This window comes from Choloepus didactylus, chromosome 9, assembly GCF_015220235.1.
Source record: "Choloepus didactylus isolate mChoDid1 chromosome 9, mChoDid1.pri, whole genome shotgun sequence".
In the NCBI taxonomy this organism is placed as follows: Eukaryota; Metazoa; Chordata; class Mammalia; order Pilosa; family Megalonychidae; genus Choloepus; species Choloepus didactylus.
Window position 1 is genome coordinate 111,624,700 of NC_051315.1, and position 17,070 is coordinate 111,641,769.

The following is a 17,070-nucleotide window of genomic DNA, read 5'->3' on the forward strand; positions in this document are numbered from 1 at the left end:
AAGTGATCCACATGACTTTCCCAATCACATTGTTACCCCTCATAAGCTACATTTTTATACAATCCTCTTCAAGATTCAAGGGTTCTGGGTTGTAGTTTGATAATTTCAGGTACTTACTGCTAGCTATTCCAATTCATTAGAACCTAAAAAGGGTTATCTCTATTATGCATAAGAGTGCCCACCAGAGTGACCTCTCAGCTCCTTTTGGAATCTCTCAGCCACTGAAACTTATTTCATTTCATTTCACATTCCCCTTTTTGGTCAAGAAGATGTTCTCCATCCCACGATGCTGGGTCCAGTTTCCTTCCTGGGAGTCATTTTCCACATTGTCAAGGGTATTTACACTGTTGGGTGTCAGAGCCCACGTAGCAGGGAGGGCAGTGATTTCATCTGCAAAGTTGACTTAGCTAGAGAGAGAGAGAGAGTAATGAACATGTGTAAGTGCTAATTGTGGTGACAAATGTGCAACCATATGATGATACTGTAAACAACTGATTGTACACTGTGGATGATTGTATGGTGTTTGAATATATCCCTATAAAATTGCAGGGAAAAATAAACAGAGGGACACAAGTTCTGGAGAGAACTTGGAGAGAGAGATGTATGTATTTTCACTGTTGGTGGGGAAGCAGAATGGTGTAGCCTATCTGGAGTACAGTCTGGTGGTCCCACAAGAAGCTAGGTATGTGTGCATGAAGCTCACCTTCAAAAATGAGGGAGACCAAGCAGCTGGGGAAAAATGCAGAAGTGGACTTCCCCACCTGGGCTATTTCTGATTTTCCTGCAAACATTGAGGACTACCAATTTAATGGGCTGAGCCCTCTATCAGGGGGCTTTCCCCTGTAGGCTAGTTGCTGCAAGGGATTGGCTAAGCCCACTTATAATTGTGCCTAGGAGTCCTCCCCCCAGAGAGCCTCTTTGTTGCTCAGATGTGGCCCCCTCTCTCTCTAAGCCCACTCAGCAGGTGAACTCAATGCCCTCCCCGCTATGTAGGATGTGACTCCCAGGGATGTCAATGCGGGAAATGACTCCTGGAGATGAGCCTGGACCCAGCACTGTGGGATTGAGAGGATCTTCTTGACCAAAAGGGGAAGAGCGATGAAACAAAATAAGGTTCCAGTGGCTGAGAGATTTCACATGGAGTCAAGAGGTCACTCTGGAGGGTATTCTTATGCACTATATAGATATCACCTTTTCATCTTTAGCGTGTTAGAACGGCTAGAGGGAAATACCTGAAGCAGTCAAACTGCAACCCAGTGACCTTGATTCTTGAGGACAGTTGTATAACTATGTTAATTGCATAGTGTAACTATGTGACTGTAAAAACATTGTGGCTTGCACTCCCTTTATCCAGTGTATGGACAGATGAGTGGAAAATGGGGACAAAATTTAGTTGAAGAATAGGGTGCGATGGAGGGAATGGAAAGAGGGGTTCTTTTTTGCGATGGAGGGAATGGAAAGAGGGGTTCTTTTTTGCTTTTATTTTTATTTTGGAGTAAAGAAAAGTTTCAAAAATTGTTTCTGGTGATTAACCCACAAATGTATGATGGTGCAGTGAATAATCAATTGTACACTGTGGATGACTATAGGGTCTGTGAGTATATCTCAATTAAACTGTATTTAAAAAAGTAAATGAACAATGGGGGAGGAGGGGAATGGGATGTTTTGGATGTTCTTTTGTATTTTGGTTTTTATTTTATTTTTCGAAGTAATGAAACTGTTCAAAGTTTGATTGTGGTGATAAAAGCACAACTACATGACAGTACTGTGAACAACCGATTGTACACTTTGAGTGATTGTATGTTATGTCATTATATCTCAATAAAATTGCATTAACAAAAAGAAACAGAAATTATGGGGATGAAAGGCACAATAATGGAGAATAAAAAGACACCAGAGACATGCAACAGTAGATTTGAACAGGCATAAGAAAGAATCAGTGTACTCGAAGACAGGACAATCAAATCATAGAGTCAGAAGAATATAGAGCAAAAAGAATAGAAAAAATTGAACAGTGTCTCAGGGTGATAGTATGAAGCATACAAACATACACATCATGGGTTTCCCGGAGAGAGAAGAGAAGGGAAAGGGGGCAGAAAGAATATTTGAGGAAATAACGGCTAAAAATTTCCCAACTCTTATGAAAGATGTAAATATACATGTCCAAGAAGCACAATGTACTCCAAATAGAATAGACCCTAATAGATTTACTCCAAGACACATACTAATCAGAACGTCAAATGCCAAGGTAAAGAGAGAATTCTGAAAGCAGCAAGAGGAAAGTGATTTGTCACATACGAGGGATCCTCAATATAATTAAATGTCAATTTCTCATCAGAAACTGAGAGCTGAAAAATATGCTTACCCCAGCTGAGCTTAGCAATCTACTCTTCATTCTTAGTTCCAGAAGGACATTAACCAGACCTTCTCAGTTCTGCTTACAAAAATAAGATAACAGAACAGCATCAAGAACACCCTGTGGTCCAGTGAATCAGTGACTCCTTCCTCAAACACCAAAAGTTTGACATTCTTGAGAATCAAGTAAGAAAAAGTCATGAAGACCCTGCACATAAAAGCCTGTACATCAACATCTAAATCTAATCACTAAAACTAAAACAAGACATGCTTGAGACATCACAGGATAAGAAATCGTGCCCTTCTCACAAAAATCTATCACCACTGACCTAATGTGCCAATGTCTCTAGCCACACCTCCCTTTGCTTAAACTAATAAAAAAAAAAACCCAATTGCCAAACAACCTGGTGCAACTCCCCTTTGAGATGCCAGTGCTTACCTCTTCAGTGTGTACTCTCTTTCTCGTCAATAAATGTTTCTCTTCCTTATACCTGCTTGCCTCATCTTTAAATTCCTTCTTGTGATGATATGTCAAGCCTAAATCAGAGGCTCCCATAATGAAGGAGCGCTGATTATACTCTCACATGTGTACCTAATAAATTTTCTGCCTGTTTAATCTATGCTGTGCTGTGCCCTTGAATTCTTTCTCACAGCATGGCCAAGAACCTGGAAGCCAAGTCTGGTAACAAAACCATGGAGGTGAGAAGGCAGTGGTGTGATATATTTGAAGTACTGAAAGAGAAAAGCTGCCAGCCAAAAGTACTTTACATGACAAAACTGTCCTTCGAAAATGAGGGAGAGTTTTAAATATTCACAGATAAACAGAAAGAGAGAAAGTTCACTAAAACAAACAAACAAACAAACAAAAAAACCTGAACTACAAGAATTACTAAAGGAAGTTCTTCAAGTTGAAAGGAAAAGATTGGAGAGAGTGACTTGGAGTAGTGTGAAGAAGTGAAGATCTTCAGTAAAAGGTAACTAAAGGGGTAAATGCAAAAGCCAACAGTACTATATCCTTGATATATAATTCTACTCTAATTCCCATAAGAGTCATAATACAATTTAACAAGGAAAAGTCATGTTTCCTCATAATGTACATGCAAAATATAAAGAGGTAATGTGGGACAAAAACAACATAAATGGAAACAGAGGAATATGGGAGCATTTAAGTCTTTGATCTATTGTGAGTTAATTTTTAAATATGGTGTGAGGTAGGGATCTACCTTCATTCTTTTGCATGTGGATATCTAGTTTTTCCAGCACCATTTGTTGAAGAGACCATTCTTTCCCCATTGAGCAGACTTGGCACCCTTGTCAAAAATCAGTTGGCCATAGATCTGAGGGTTTATTTTTGAACACTCAATTTTATTCCATTGGTCTATATGTCTTTATGCCAATACCATGCTGTTTTGAACTCTGTAGCTTTGTAATAAGTTTTAAAATTAGGAAATGTGAGTCCTCCAACTTCATTCTTTTTTTCAAGATGGTTTTGGCTATTTGGAGACCCTTATCCTTCCATATAAATTTGATGATTGGCTTTTCCATTTCTCCAGAGAAAACTGTTGGAATTTGTATTGGGATTGCCTTGAATCTGCAAATCGCTTAGGGCAACATTGCTTCATTGACATCTTAACAATATTATGTCTTCCAACCCATGAGCATGGACCATCTATTTATTTAGTTCTTTTCTAATTTCTTTCAGCAATGATCTGTAGTTTTATGCATATAAGTCCTTTCCATCTTTGGTTAAATTTGCTCCTAGATATTTTAATCTTGTAGTTGCTATTGTAAATGATATTGTTTTCTTGCTATCCTTTTCATATTATTCATTGCCAGTATGTTCAATTGATATTTCCTGATGTATTTTTTAAAGCAGCTTTATTGAGGTAAATTCACATACCATTACAATCCATCTAAAGTGTACAATCAATGTCTTCTAGTATATTCACAGAATATGTGATGTATTTTTAAGTCATATGATTGAGTGTACATTAATATAAAATTTATTCCTGTTGTGATTATTATGAAATATCCTACATTAGCTCTAGTAATGTTGATTGCTTTAAAGTTTACTTTGCCTAATATTACAAAAGGTCACCATTATTATTTTTGGTTAGTCTTGCATGGTTTATATTTTTCCATCCTGTTAAAAGCTTTTGTTTCTGTGTCCTGTATTTGGTTGGATCTTATGTTAATTGAAAAACTTTTCATGCAATTTAGAATCTCGCAGCTTTATTGAGTGATTCATGAATTGGACAGCATCCCATTTTAAATGTAGGGGTGGAAAGAGGAATCTTATATAGGGCACATGTGGAAATAAGTGAGGAAATGTTCTTATTGGATGACAAGTTTCCATTTTATGTGGGGGGAGGGTTTCTTACAAAGTATGGAGCAGCTATACATTAATTAGTATGGTATACTTGTCAATTCTGATAAGCTAAACTGGTTTATCACCAGGTGTTGCTTATCTGCAACCATGTAGGGTGCATTCCATTTTCTCAGAAAGCCCCTGCAGGTCAATTGTTTTTGTCTTCTGAAAATTCCTTCTTGGAAAGGGGTCCTTCCTGGCAGCACCCAATGTTGGCAGCTATTTTATTTAACTTAAGCAGCATATTTCTGAGTTTTGTTTTTATGTGTAGTATGACAATCTTAGTCTTTTATTTGGAATATTTAGTCCCTTACATCTAGTGCAAATGCTAACGTATTAGCTATATCTCTATTATCATACTATTTGTTTTCTGTTTTTCTCCACTTGTTTTATATTCTTTTGCACTTTTTTTCTTATTTTGGATTAATCAAAATTTTAAATTATTTATTTTCCTCTCTCTTAACTTGTTTCCCATTCTTTCAACATTCTTTAGTAGTTAAGCTATTATTCTTGACTTATTTTAGTGTAACAATTTGTGAGTTCTACCACATCATACTAGAATGTAAGAACACTTTAGCTCCAACTACCCTGTCCTGCCTTTTGCATTATTATTGGCCTTCATTTTAATTCTACGTATATTGCAAGGCTGCTGAAAGCTCCACTCTGCTTTTTGGAGATTTTTCTCCTTAGGTATTTAGCCTCCAACTCTGTGATCATGTGAACTTTGGCACATGTTCTGAGGCCCAAACTGACTATGTACTTGATGTTTTCCCATATTTCTGCCAAAATTTCTACTCTTTTTCTTCTGTCTCCTCAAAGTGACTCTCTGTGGGAGTAAAGCCTAGATTTTCAACCTTCTATCCTAGAATTTCCAAATGCTCCCAGCCTAAGAATACCTGTTTAACTGCAAGTTCTCCCTCCCCAGTGCATTTACCCCTCTAGACCCCCTACTTAAAATGTGGTCTATGGACCAGATACCTTGTCATTATCTGGGACCTTGTTAGAAATGCAGAATTTTGGGCCCCACCTCAGGCCTCCCGAATCAACACTTTCTACCCACTTGATAAAAGCAATAAAAACAAAACACTGATTGTAGCTTCAGTAAGACACCCTGGTACATAATAACAATGACTATTAATTGAGGAACTTTACTTATATTATCTTTTATTCCCACAACAACCTTGTAAAATTGGTAGGTATTATTCCTATTTAATAATCGAGAACTGAGGCTTACTCGAGAGGTTAGGTAACTTGCCCAAAGTCTCACAGCTAGTAAGTAGCAAAGCCAGGATTGGAGCCTATGTCCATAAGATTCCACCACCTACATCCTTTATTGTTATGAACATTTTCCCCTTATTATAAAGAAACTCATGTTTGATTTAAAAATTTGGATAATATGCTGAAAATAATAAATAAATGTCACATATAATTTACCACTGTTATTATATTGATATATATCTTTCCAATCATGGACACTCTGATGTAAGTGGATTAACTGTTGAAGTGGTTTTGTAACTTGTTTTTGTTTCTACTTAATGAAACATTGTGAGCATTTTAATAAAACCCACACTCTTTTCACTATATAATGATGCCTCTTGTTAAATAAATTATTTTGTTTCAATATAGGAAGCTTCACAGCAATGTTTAGAGTGTAGAAACACCTCCAGGTATTCCCTGTTAATCAAGTGCCCCCCCTCCCCCATTAAGGAAGCATTGGTTGGGGTGTTTCATCTCATTCCCTTGAAGGAAAGGATTACACAACAGAAAAAAAAAAAATCAAATATTTGTGTTTTAAAAGTTAACGTTAGGACATATGATGAAATGGGCAGAAAAAAATATTTGACCTATGAGAGCTAGTTTTTCTAGCTCTGAAGAGTACAAGAGTTACTTCAGATGGTAGAAGGGTCTACTGAAAGAAAGTCAGTATAGAGCAGTCATAATCATTGGGGCTCCCAGTTTCTGAATACTGGCTCTGACCTTACAAGCTATATGACTTAAGCAAATTATTTTTAATCTCTGCCATTCTGTTTCCTATCCTAAAAAATTAAAATAATAATATTATTAGCTCTTAGAGTAGCTGTGAGATTCAAATAAGTTAATATTGGGAAAGTGCTCAGAACAATGTCTCCTCATAAGCTTTTAGTAAGTACCCAAATGTTAATTCTTCCTTCCCTTCCCCTTTTCCTTCTCCTCTTCCTCCTCCTCCTCCTTCCCCTCATTCTCTTCTTCCTCCTCCTGCGCCGCCTCCTCTTCCTTCTTGTTCTTCTTTTAGGCTGATATGTGTTCTTGAGATAGGGACCTACGTCCTACACTCCTCCTCCCCTAATGACTTTGAGGATCTGAGAGCAGAAAAGACCTCTGCTTGCTTCCTGTAAAGGAAGCATTTTAAGTTCCCTCATGCTCAGCATGAGGACATCTGAGATATCTAGGAAGAAAGGCATAAGATGGCCTCAGAGCTCTCTTAGCCCTGAGTTCTGGAAGAACCAAGGGCTCCCTGGAGCTCATGAAGGATGTTGATGTAGTAGAGAGAGAGAGAGCTGGACTTGCGAGCCCTTTGGTCAGGAATGGGGGTACAGAAATGAAAAGCGAAGCTAGGCAGAAATGTGGATGTTTCAATTGTTAGCAACATGGGCTGGTAATGGCCAAGAGCAAATGCGAGACACTCACATGCCTTGGACATACTGAAATCTTCCCAACCCCCAAATTAGACCCAACTACAAGTAAAAGGCAGGTATCCCTAAATTTAATGAGAACAACTTTCTGATATAAAACAGAATTCCAAATGAGAGTCTGCCAGACTGATACGGCCAGCATATACCCTTTGAGATCATGTCTAGAGAGCTCAGCACGGCAATCCTGGTTGGGGTAACAGTGCCCTACCACCCTCAGAGATACTCAAGTCATTAGGGCTGGAGACCTTTTCACTCTATGGTGACATGACATCACACAGGGACAGGCAATGGGGTTCTAACTTCCATGGACCACAATCTAGCCTCTGGTAATCAGGGTAATAGGGAGCTCTCCTTGACTTTCCATATCTTCAGTAGAAATTTTTCCATTGACTATTTTTCCTCTCTTACCTCAAATTGAGTGGAAAGAACATTAAACACATGACCTGAAAGACTTGAGTTCAAAGTCTGGCTCTACCACTTACTTACTGCTCTTTATGTCTCCAAACTTCATTTTCCTTATGTGAAGAAGGAGAAAAATGATCTTCAATTATTCAGGGAGGCTGTGGTATTCGAATGAATTGTATGGGTGGAAGGCCTTTTTAGAGAGGGGCAATATTTCAAATGTATTGCATTGGCATAGAAACAGGCCTAGAGAAAAACAGAACATAAAAAAAAAGAGGGTAAAAACTAGCACACACAATTTTGTTTGGGGTGATTAACTTTTAAAAAATTTATCAACTGATTTCTCATAAAAATTGTGATTTCTGTCTTTTCTTAAAAATCCAGAGCTCTAGCAGCACTGAGCAAACATTCCCACATGGCAACAACTGCATTGAACTGGGTGGTAGCTGCGCTGGGCATGTCCTCTTCAGCTTGCCACAATTCTCACCACTCCTATTCTGGCTTCTGGTCTGATTAGTTTCACTGATAGCTATCTGAATTTTTGACTCCTGGAACTGAGACTACAGAGATAGATCCAAATATATATTAGAACTGAAGGAAAGATCAGGTGGTATTTCAAACCTATGGTGAGCATTGTGTGGAAAAATTGGCCATGCCATCCTACCCCCAACCAGGGGATAACTACTGACTTGAAAGAGTTTAGTTAAAGCAATTTTCTCTCCCTGGTATCAAAGAGTGTAGCCATTAAGACCTCCTGGGATTGTCAGCAGATCGACCCATGTGCCCAAGCAAAACAAGAAAGAAACCAGCTGTTTTGGTCCTTAGCAAAATAACCGATATTCTCTGATTCAGTAAATTTTGGGGAGAAGTATCCTTACTTAGACTGAACAGTCTAAAGGGAAGAAAAGTAATTTGTTCAGGGTGAGATACTTACTTTTATAGGTCAACCAGTAGAGGAACCACACCAGCAGCCATGCCACCATGCTCCTGAATGGGAATGTTGTAAAGAAAACAGGAACTGGAGGCTCCTCATTCACTGTCTCCCAGGAGGCCTCCAGCCCCTCTGTGTCTGTGGGACCATTGGTGGAAACTCTCAGCTTTCCAGTGTTAGTGGGATCCCCACAGTTTCATGAGTTTTACCTCCAGGAACCTTGCCAGGTTCTCATGGTAAAGATAGATGAAAAGACCCTTATCCTTCCAGCAAGCTGAGGGGAATAGTAAGCATTTCAAAACACACCTAGAGTGTTCTGCTTTCTTTAAAAAGGGACTGCTTCCCAGAGAAACTCTTTTACCAGAGCCTAATCAATTTGTGAGAAGGGAAAACCCAACTCCAGCCCTTTCTAACCTTCCATGTGGGGGAAGGGAATACCCAACCCTAGCTCCCTTAGCCTTCTTGTTTACCTAAGTGCGTGTGTGTCGGCAGCAGGTGCGGGGGAGGGGGCGCTGAAAAGCACTTAGGAATGTTAGAGCCCAGTATCAAAAGCCTGAGACCTAATAATAGGATTGTAGAAATGCTTCCCCTCCTCTCACCTCCGTATCAATTGTACTCCTGTATAATAACCGGGCATTAGAAGGGAAAGAATTGCAAGATTCAGACCTTATTTAAGAAGTCTCTAGAAAACCTAAAGACCACAGGGGAGACAAAAACAAGGACACCAGAGGAAATTTTAGCCTCTGACACCTACAGTTACAGAAAACAGTAAACGCAGTCTAAGTTCTAGCCAGCAAAACATAAAACCTCACACCAAAGACCTATCTACATCAGTCCCATTTTTCCTGGTACATAATGTCCAGATTTCAACAATGACAAAAAATTTCAGGGCATACTAAACAGCAAAAAAATCAGTCTGAAGAGATAGAGCAAGCATCAGAACCAGACTCAGATATTACAGAAGTGCTGGAATCATCAGACCAGGAATTTAAAATGACTGATTATTCTAAGGGCTCTAATAGAAACATTGGACAACATGCAAGGACAAATGAGTAATGTAAGCAGAGAGATGGAAATTTTTAAAAGAATCAAAAGAAAATGCTAGAAATAAGAACAAACCACTCTGTAACAGAAATGAAGAATGTTTTTTTGTCGGGCTTATTAGTAGACTGGACTCAGACAAGGAAGGAATCAGAGAGCTTGAATATTTTTCCAAATATTGACAGACACCAAACTGCAGAGAGAGAGGAAGTTGAGAGAACACCAAACAAAATAAATACCAAAAAAACACACCTGGGCCTATCTAAATCAAATTGCAGAAAATCGAAGACAGAGAAAATCTTGAAAGAAGCCAAAGGGAAAAAACACCTAACCTATAGAGAAACAAAAATAAGAATTATATTGGACTTCTCTTCAGAAACCATGCAAGCAAGAGCACAGCGCAGTGAAATAACTAAAGTTTTGAAAGAAGAAAACCACCAGCTTAGAATTCTGTGTCCAGTGAAATTATCCTTCAAAGATGAAAGATAAGTAAAGGCTTTATCAGACAAACAAAATTGAGGGAATGTGTTGCCAGTGGACTTGCCCTGCAAGAAATGTTGTAAGTTCTTCAGAGAGAAGGAAGCTGATATATGCCAGAAACTTAGATCTATATAAGGAAAGGAAGAGAACCTGAGAAGGAATAATTGAAAATAATATGCAATCTTTTTTTCTAATTCTTATGTGATGTAACAGATAATTTTTTTTTGTACTTCTTTGTAATTTATTTTTTACTAAAAAAACTTTGATATTATAAACACCCTCAGGTCAACAGTTCATCCTTTTTTAACAAAGACATAATACACTACTGTATAATCATACTATGGTTTATTCAACCATTCTCCAATAAATGAAAATTCAGGTTATTACCTGAGAGATTCTTTTTTGGCTACAACAAGGCTACGATAAATGACTGTACATTGCTATGTACATACTGCTGATTTTCTTCCTATAGGGTAGAATCTCAGAAGTGGGACTGCTAGATCAAAAGGTTTATATATGTAAACTTAAATATATGGTAAGATGCTCCACCAAAAAGACTTTAGATTTTAGAAGTTGAAATCCACAAAAATAGTGAAAGTATTCTTTTTCCACATCCATTCCAGCACTGGATATATCACTGACACTCAAAATCTTTAATTTAATTTAATTTTTTAACTTCATTTATTGAAAAATTAAAAAACAAACAACAACCAAAAAAACCCCCAACATTTCAAACAAAACAAAGCAAAGGATTATGAAAATCAAACAATCTAAAATAACTACATTGCTTCCAACATGTTCCTACCATACCTCAAGAAAATTTACAAACCATAATCCAACAAAGGCATAAGAAAAACCAAATAACCTAAAATAACTACACTGAAGCTGAGTTTTTAAAATTCAATAGCTTTTTTTAACTTTATATAAAAAATTCAAACAAAACAGAGAAATAAGAAAAACAAATAACCTAAAATAACTGCATTGCTTCCAACACATCCCTGCCATACCCCAAGAAAATTAACAAACCCTAACAAAACAAAGGATTAGGAAAAACAAATAACCTAAAATAACTACATTGCTTCCAACATGTTCCTATGATATCCAAGAAAATTTGCAAACCATAATCATTCCTGAGCATCCCTTAAATTGAGATTACCCTCAATAGCTTATCTGTTCTTATTGGATTATCGTTTCCCCTTCCTAATTGCTCTCTATCACTAGCTCCCCTACATTCTACATTATAAACCATTTGTTTTACGTTTTTCAATGTTTACATTAGTGGTAGCATATAATATTTCTCTTTTTGTGCCTGGCTTATTTCGCTCAGCACTATGTCTTCAAGGTTCATCCATGTTGTCATATGTTTCACGACATTGTTCCTTCTTACTGCCGCGTAGTATTCCATCGTGTGTATATACCACATTTTATTTATCCACTCATCTGCTGAAGGACATTTGAATTGTTTCCATTTCTTGGCACTTGTGAATATTGCTGCTGTGAACATTGATGTGCGGATATAAGTTCATGTCACTGCTTTCAGATCTTCTGGATATATACCGAGACATGAAATTGCTGGATTGAAGTGTAACTTGATACCTAGTTTTCTAAGGAACTGCCAGACTGTCCTCCAGCAATGAATGAGTGTTCCAATTTCTCTACATCTTCTCCAGCATTTGTAGTTTCCTGTTTGTTTAATGGCAGCCATTCTAATTGGTGTGAGATGAAAATCTCATTGTGGTCTTAATTTGCATCTCCCTAATAGCTAGTGAAGATGAACATTTTTTCATGTGTTTTTTAGCCATTTGTATTTCCTTTTCAGTGAAATGTCTTTTCACATCTTCTGCCCATTTTATAATTGGGCTATTTGTGCTATTTTTGTTGAGTTGTAGGATTTCTTTATATATGCAAGATATCAGTCTCATTAGATATGTGGTTTCCAAATATTTTTTTCCCATTGAGTTGGCTACCTCTTCACTTTTTAGACAAATTCCTTTGAGGTACAGAAGCTTTTAATTTTGAGGAGTTCCCATTTATCTATTTTTCCTTTCATTGCTTGTGCTTTGGGTGTAAGTTCTAAGAAGTGAACTTACACCCAATTTGGGTGTAAGTCCTAATACAAGTTCTTGAAAATGTTTCCCTACATTATCTTCTAGGAGTTTTATGGTACCGACTCTTATATTGAGGTCTTTAATTCACTTTGAGTTAATTTTTGTGTAGGGTGTGAGATAGGGGTCCTCTTTCATTCTTTTGGATAAGGATATCCAGCTCTACCAGCCCCATTTGTTGAAGAGACTGTTATGTCCCAGCTCAGTGGTTTTAGGGGCCTTATCAAAGATCAGTTGGCCATAGATCTGGGGGTCTATCTCTGAATTCTCAATTTGATTCCATTGACCAATATGTCTATCTTTGCACCAGTACCATGCTGTTTTGACTACTGTGGCTTTATAGTAAGCTTCAAAGTCAGGAAGTGTAAGTCTTCCCACTTCGTTTTTCTTTTTTAGAATGTTTTTAGCAATTTGAGGCATCTTTCCCTTACAGATAAATTTGATAACTAGCTTTTCCAAGTCTGAAAAGTAGGTTATTAGAATTTTAATTGGGCTTGCACTGATTCCATAGATGAGTTTGGGTTGAACTGATATCTTAACGACATTTAGCCTCCCTATCCATGAATATGGAATATTTTTCCAGCTTTTTAGGTCCCCTTCTATTTCTTTTAGTAAAGTTATGTAATTTTCTATGTATAGGTCTTGTACATCCTTGGTTAAGTTTATTCATAGGTACTTGATTTTTTTAGTTTCTATTGAGAATGGAATCTTTTTCTTGAGTGTCTCTTCAGTTAGGTCATTTCTAGTGTATAGGAACATTACTGACTTATGTGCATTAATTAATCTTGTATCCTGCTACTTTGCTACGTTTGTTTATTAGCTCAAGTAGCTGTGTTATTGATTTCTCAGGGTTTTCCAAATATCAGATCATATCATTTGCAATTAATGACACTTTTACTTCTTCCTTTCCAATTTGGGTTCCTTTTATTTCTTTGTCTTGCCAGGTTGCTCAGGCTAGTACTTCTAGCACAATGTTGAATAACAATGGTGAGAGTGGGCATCCTTGCCTCATTCCTGATCTTAGAGAGGCGGCTTTCAATTTCTCACCTTTGAGTACTATGCTGGCTGTGGGTTTTTCATATATGTCCTTTATCATATTGAGAAAGTTTCCTTCAATTCCTACCTCTTGAAGTGTTTTTATTAAAAAAGTGTGCTGAATTTTGTCAAATGCTTTTTCAGCATCTATTGAGATGATCATTTGATTTTTCCCTTTCAATTTGTTAATGTGTTGCATTACGTTGATTGATTTTCTTATGTTGAACCATCCTTGCATGCCTGGAATGAACCCAACTTGGTCATGGTGCATGGTTTTTTTAATGTGTCTTTGGATTTGATTTGCAAGTATTTTGTTGAGAATTTATGCATTTATATTCATGAGGGAGTTTGACCTGTAGTTTTCCTTTCTTGCAGCATCTTTACCTGCTGTAAACCCTGTGTCCCAGATACAGGTACTTGCATGATAGTTTGACCTTGCCCACCAAGGACAGCCTGGACCATGATGGGTTGGCCAGTTGATGTGATTAACTGGCCTCCACTGACTTTCACCATTAATGGCTGCCCCTGGACCTGCTGCTGAATCTGTCCAGCCTGCACAACAATCTGCTCTGTTGAACTATTGCTGTTTGCTGTATACTGCTCCATGGTTCCTCCAAGTTAGAATCTCTTCCATGGTGAGCTCTACTGTGGAGATCCTTGAAGACTGCAAGGTGCACTCTGTGCCTCACTCCCCCAGCTCACTGCCTGTGCTGATTGGCTCCAGTACCGGACCCCGAAACCCAATCAGAGGCTCCAGCTGCTGCTGCTGCCGCCACTGCCACTGCCTAGCAAAATGGTGAACCCGAACAAAGGGGAATTGGGTCTCCCTCAAGAATTTATTCAAAACAATAATAGCAATAATCTCTCAAACGCTTATAGTGTTTAATGAATGATTGCAGTGTTACACAAGGTGGAAATGAGGAGTTGGAAATACTCTATTATAACTTCACTACCTGTAAAGTGGTATAGTGTTATTTAAAATGGATTTAGATTAGCTGTCAATGTATTTAGGCAACCACTAAACTCTAGGGTCATTAAAAATTTTTGAAAAGGAGGTATAATTGATATGCTAAGAGAGGAGAGAAAATGGAGTCATATAAAATGCTCATTTAAAACCAGAGAAGGTGAAGGTGGTTGAAATGGGAAGTTTTTAATTGTATATGTTACCAGAATAAATTTAACAAAACAAAACAAAACATAGAACACAAAGAGTGATCTGTAAAGTACACTATGGTCTGTAGTTAATAATATAATTATAATAGCATCATTTCACCAATTGTAATCAAGGTGCCACACTAATGCAAAATGTAAATAATAGGGAAAACTGATATATGAGGGAGGGGTATATAGGAACTCTCTATTTTCTGCATGATTTTATGAAAACATGTTCAACATCACATGCCATATGGAATTTAATTACGACAATGTGCCGGTTTGAATGTATTATGTCCCCCCAAAATGCCATTATCTTTGATGTAATCTTGTGTGGGCAGATGTATCAGTGTTGATTAGATTGTAATTCTTTGAGTGTTTCTGTGGAGATGCACCCCATCCATCTGTGGTTGGTGACTCTGATTGGATAATTTCCATGGAGGTGTGGCCCCACCCATTCAGGGTGGGTCTAAATTAAATCACTGGAGCCATATAAATGAGCGGACAAACAGAAGGAACTCAGTGCAGCTGAAAGTGACATTCTGAAGAGGAGCTACAGCCAAAAGGGACACTTTGAAGAAAGCACGGGAGGTGCAGATGAGAGACAGTTTGAAGACGACATTGAAAGCAGACTCCTGCTCCAGAGAAGCTAAGAGAGGACAAATTCCCCAAGTGCAACTAAGAGTGATATTTTTGAGGAACTGCAGCCTAGAGAGGAATGTCCTGGGAGAAAGCCATTTTGAAACCAGAACTTTGGAGCGGACACCAGCCATGTGCCTTCCCCGCTAACAGAGGTTTTCCGGATACCACTGGCCATCCTCCAGTAAAGGTACCCGATTGCTGATGTGTTACCTTGGACACTTTATGGCCTTAAGACTGTAACTGTGTAATCAAATAAACCCCCTTTTATAAAAGCCAATCCATTTCTGGTGTTTTACATTCCGGCAGCATTAGCAAACCAGAACAGACAATGAGATACCGCTTCACATTTAGATTAGCTAAAATCCAAAACACTGACAACACAAATGCAGCAAGGATGTGGAGCAATAGTGTGAGAATTAGATTAAGTTTAGCTTTCACACAGGGTGGAGGCAGCTCAGGGGAATGGCAGAGGGTTAAGAAGCCAAGCTTAATCGGTGGCTGGTCCTCCTGTTTATCTGCCCACTGTCCTTGCAAGATAGAGACTTGGGAGTGGAGGTTCCTAAAATAGCCTCATAACCGGTTACTCAACTAGCTCAGACTGGCTCTGCAGTTAAAGAACAAAGGAAGGAGGCCTGGGCATAACAATTATAGTTAGGCATGGAGACCTGCTTCAAATGTTCCTTGTTTCAAATGTTTTGAGTTTTCAAGGGAGACTTATTTTGAATGTTTCAAATTTGTGTGGGCTAGTTAGACTTGTCAAATAGAATGTAACGTCTGAAGTATCCAGCCACTGGAGAAACAGGGGAGGGACTTGCAGTTAGGTGTAGGGAATAAATAGTGCTGGGTCTATTGTTCTGGGTGCCAACCCCCCACATTTTGGTTATGTGCCTGTTTTTGCAAGATTGTGAATAAATTCTTTTCTTCTCCCCAATGGAGTTAGCGTTTATTCCTTTTTAGGAATAGTGCTTGTTTCTCACAATAGGAACTCATTCATTACTGGTGGGGATTTAAAGTGTTACAGATACTTTGGAAGACATTTTGGCAGTTTCTTACAAAGTTAAACATAGGTTAACATATAATCCAGCATCACACTCCTATGTATTTACCTATATGAGCTGAAAACTGATGTCTACATAAAAATATGCATATGAATGTTTAGAGTAGCTTTATTCATAATTTCCCCAAATTAGAAGCAACCGAGAAGTCCTTCAGTAGGTGAATGAATAAACAAACTGTTGAATATCCATACAATGAACTATTATTCAGCGATAAAAATGAACGAACTATCAAGACATGAAAAGGCATGGGGGAACATTAAATGAATAATGCTAAGTGAAAGAAGCCAGTCTGAAAAGACTACATACTGTATGTTTCCAACTATATAATATTCTGGAAAAGGCAAAACTATAGAGTCAGTAAAAAGATCAATGGTTGCTGCAGGTTCAAGGGGAGCAGGGGAGGATGAATAAGTGAAGCACGGGGCATTTTTAGCACAGTGAAACTATTCTATTCTGTATGATATTGTAATGGTGGATACATGACATTATGCATTTGTCAAAACCCATAGAACCATAAAACACAAACAGTGAACCCTATTGTAAATCATGGACTTACCAATATTGATCCATCGATCATAACAAATGTACCACACAAGTGCAAGCTGTTAATAATAGGAGAAATGGCTGGGAGAGGGGTCAGAGAAGAAGGTATATGGAGTTTTCTGTACTTTCTGTGCAGTTTTTCTGTAAACCTAAAACTGCTCTAAAAACGGTCTATTAATAAAAAATTAAGTAAGACTATAGAGGAATTAAATGACAAAGTAATAAATTAACAAACAATATGCATTTTGAAAATACATATGAAATATTCAGAAAAATAAGCAAGTGC

General features: G+C 37.9%; 1 protein-coding gene across 1 annotated transcript in view; it reads right to left on the reverse strand.

Moving 5' to 3' along the window:
* Positions 1 to 281: 281 nt before the first annotated feature.
* Positions 282 to 17,070, reverse strand: part of LOC119544153 (sterol 26-hydroxylase, mitochondrial-like) — an 87,983-nt gene continuing 71,194 nt past the window's right edge. The window contains exons 1-3 of the transcript XR_005218778.1: positions 8,732 to 9,026; positions 7,882 to 8,043; positions 282 to 407 (exon numbers count right to left, since the gene is read on the reverse strand). The gene's annotated coding sequence lies outside the window, so the exon portion shown is untranslated. Of the gene's footprint in view, positions 408 to 7,881; positions 8,044 to 8,731 lie in introns of the transcript that reaches the window.